The sequence below is a fragment of the Lissotriton helveticus genome, chromosome 8 (genome assembly GCF_964261635.1).
Source record: "Lissotriton helveticus chromosome 8, aLisHel1.1, whole genome shotgun sequence".
Lineage (NCBI taxonomy): Eukaryota > Metazoa > Chordata > Amphibia > Caudata > Salamandridae > Lissotriton > Lissotriton helveticus.
This window is the reverse complement of record NC_136069.1, coordinates 1,061,475,384-1,061,479,069: the sequence shown is the minus strand read 5'-3', so window position 1 is coordinate 1,061,479,069 and position 3,686 is coordinate 1,061,475,384. Positions and strand designations below refer to the sequence as shown.

The following is a 3,686-nucleotide window of genomic DNA, read 5'->3' as shown; positions in this document are numbered from 1 at the left end:
CTTTCGGGTCAAAGGGGGGGAGCCAGGGGGGGCAGACCAGTGGGAACTGGTCTGCCCCCATAGGGGTTTAAAAGGCCGGGAGAGCGCGGGAGGCGCCCTCTTGTCCCCGCGCTCTCCAGGCTTCCACCATGCCCTTCAAGGGGCAGAATAATATTTTGTTTTTATATTGCAGGCGTCATCTTGACTTTCGGGCGGGAACTCTGCCAGCCGTCCTGGACGTCCGGGACACTGCGCCTACGGGGGACGTGATACCGCGTGGAGGCATTGGTCTGAGGCAGCCGGTATCGTCGGATTACATGGGCACAGAGGGAGTGAGGCAGAGGGCGCGGCACGCTTCGGCAAGCGCCAGGAGAGGAGCTCCTTTTTTCCGCGCACTCTGTGCATCCCCGTGTATCAAGCCACAACCGTAAGGCGAAGCAGCCTGCTTAGCGCAGTAGGCAGGGCGTTAGTCTGATAATCTGAAGGTCCTGAGTTCGATCCTCAGAGGGGGCATTTATCGCGAGCGCAACGCGTGGGGGCATCTCTGTGGGGGATTAGCGGCGATAGAAGACAGCCCTGTTTACCGGAGCAAAGACGTGCTCAACTGTTAGCGCTGTGTGCTTTTGAAGAAGGGGCATTGATGCCATTGTAAGGTTAACAAAGGAGAGAGAGGCTTTAATAAGCACAATAAAATTGACTGCTGGCATTTTCATAAAGTAGAGCTGTTTTTTGTACATGCAAAGCAGGGTCAGGCCTGGTTAGTAGGTGGATGGGAGACTGCATGGGACTGTACGGACCACACAGCTACTTGGGGAAAGTCTAATGGCGAACTTTGCATAATAAGGCCTGCATTTCAGGGGAGTCACGCTAACATGCCAGATCTGGTATTGGGGGCAGTGATTATTTCGTGAAGTTGTTTTTTATGCTGGCATTGTTGCATTGTTACTCAAAGGAACAGCGGTTGCGATTCAGCTGCAAGGTGGCAATTTTCTTTCAGGACTGACAGTACTGTGGATTAACTTTCTTTTCATCGCAGGCCATCATTGAGGAGCACTGCGGGCTGAGAGCATACGGAGAGTGGTGCTGAGGGCTACGCTGTCCGAGGACATAGGCAGGCCTGCATTTCACTGCTTCTGTCGGGCCGCCGGGCTAGAGTGTGCTCGCCCAAACACCCAGGCTAGCTGGTGTGTCGCGGCCACAGTTGCGTGGTGCTTACGGCCGACATGTGTGCCTCCATCTTGATACAGGTAAAAGCCAGGCAAGCCCTTGTTGGTACAGGAGCACATCGTGCTGATAGGTTTGGCATAAGTGTAGGTTGTTTACCTGTTGCAAAGAAAAGGGGGATGGCTAGTGGGCATGGCGCTAAGCATTTCCGCATGGAGCTTATGCTGCAGGGCATGATGCGCAAGATGACTGCTAGGGACAGGAGATTGGGGAAAGTAGACCAGTTGGATAAGAATGTGGCGGAGCTCAGACAGAGGTTGGAGGATCAGGCGGGGCCATCTGGGAGACCTAAGCGAGGAATACTGCCCCCTTCATCCCAGGGGGGAATTGGATGCTTTGCCTAAACGGGTCAGGGCCAAGCGGGGTAGCGGTTGTGTTCCGAAGCCACAAGTAGTAGGGGGATCGCCTGGGATGGTCCCGGAGGGAGTGCTTACACCACCGGTGGCGTCTATACCTACTCCCCCAACCCCGACAAATATACAGGTGACACCGGCTCCGGCCACACCGGCGCCAGCACCAAACATAGCACCCCAGGTGGTCCCAGCAGTAATTCCATTGGTACCTGTGTTGAACCAGGCTCCTACCCCGGTACCCGACATGAGATCCCCATCCCAGTACCAGCACCTCCAGGGGTTGGTCAGGTGCCCCCAGAGCTGGCAGCGCAGATAGCGGCAGTACTCCCTTGGTTGGGGATTGGTGGGATTTTACCTTCTTCGGTGGGCACCAAGGAGGCAGGGGAAGATCCCTCCACGGAGGCCCAGGAAATGATAGCAAAGGTCATGATTGCCCGGGGTGGTGCGGGGGGGTGCCAAGCGCGCCTATTTCTCCTCAAGCAACATGTTCAGGCAGCGACGCTGGAAAAGACAAGATTGTTGAACCAACGCAAGTCGCTGAAAGTGGTAAGGAGGTGGCATTGCCAGTACTAGGGGAAGGTACAATACCCTCCAGGAGGGAAAATCTGGCCCAGCATGTTACACAAGGAGTGAAGGATTTGATATGGGCGGGCAAATATGTCAATATATTTTCCTTGCTGGTTGATAACAGGGAAATGGAGTATGCTATGTTAAGGGTTCACATGCTCATTCAATCAGCAGCTTAATGAATGTTTAATGTGACTTGTACATCTGGGTTCAGGCCGTTGCATTAGCCAAAGCTTGTTGTTTTGGTCTAATGTCTGAGTTCTGAGGTTCTGGAAGCTTGAACACGTTAATTTGGCTGCACGTGTATTTATGCAAATAAGAAACTGAAAACGTGCAGAGCCTATAAGAGGAGCGCTCGCGTTTGTGACGGTGCTTCATCTCTTTGCATCGCATTACGACGAGCGCTCCTCTTCAGCTCCTCTCGGACCCTTCCAACTCTCGGCGGCCTACTCAGTCCCCTTTTTTCCTTGCCCAGCCCTTCACAGCCCTTCTCCCTGATTCCGCCAGTCTCCCACTGCCAGCCCTTCACAGCCCTATCCCTGTTTCTGCCCGTCTCCCGCTGCCCAGTCCTTCTCCGCCCTTCTCTCTGATTCCGCCTGTCTCCCGCCTTCCGTGCAATCTTCAGCAGCAGATCACCTTCAAGACGAGGCGGCAGGACTTCGCGGCCATCAAGGACACCCACCGGAAGTCATCTGTCACGAACTCTGAAAAGGAGAAAGGACAGTAAGATTTTGGTTGCTAGGCAACACCGGACATAGCGCGATCTGTTATTTAAGCCTAAATCATTGCATACAGACATTTACTGGAGTTTTAAAAGTTTTATTTTCTCGACGAGTGCAGTAATAGTTATTTGCTTCCGATTTCTTTTGTGAATGTTAACTGTTCAGACTATTGTATTTGTGAACAGCCAACGAAGGATCTGAAGTAATCATTGTACTTGGCTTATGATTTAAACAAGCAGAGGTTGCTACAAATATCATTGTACTTGGCTTATGATTTAAACGAGCAGAGGTTGCTACAAATACCAATAGAGAATATAGGTGATCTAAACCCTATTGTGCAACTGAGTAATTTCAAGAGTGTTCATTACTCAAGAGGGTTTTGTGTAGGAGTATGTGTTTTTTTTTTGTCTTCTTTTGTTTTTGCAGACTCCATTTTTTCCAGCTTTCAATCTGGGTCTCAAGGTATGTGCATGGAGTGTTAAAGTGCATTTATAACTAACCCTCACTAATAACTCGACAGAATTAATGACATCCTAGAATCTTGTAGAATCTTTGAATTTGAATTTTTCTGTTATTATAATTCAAGGAGAGTAGTCAAGAGCTAGACACCCTCCAGACCCAGCGAAGTGTATACAAGGGCCGATCTTTCAGTTGGTATGTTAATTCAATAAGTGAAACATAATAGTATTGAAACTCACGTTTTGAGAAGTTATATTTATTGTATGTTTTGTAATGTTCAGAAGATTCTTGTACAAGTGACCAGAACATCAGAACACGAAAAGGCCCAGAACACTTCACAGAGAAAGAACTACTGGACGAAGACCAGTGTTTTGTTTATTTC

At 50.1% G+C, this 3,686-nt stretch overlaps 1 non-coding gene across 1 annotated transcript; it reads left to right on the top strand.

Moving 5' to 3' along the window:
* Positions 1-419: 419 nt before the first annotated feature.
* On the top strand, positions 420-492 carry TRNAI-GAU (transfer RNA isoleucine (anticodon GAU)). The gene has a single exon. It is a non-coding gene; the product is annotated as a tRNA-Ile (tRNA).
* The last annotated feature ends 3,194 nt before the right edge of the window (positions 493-3,686 follow it).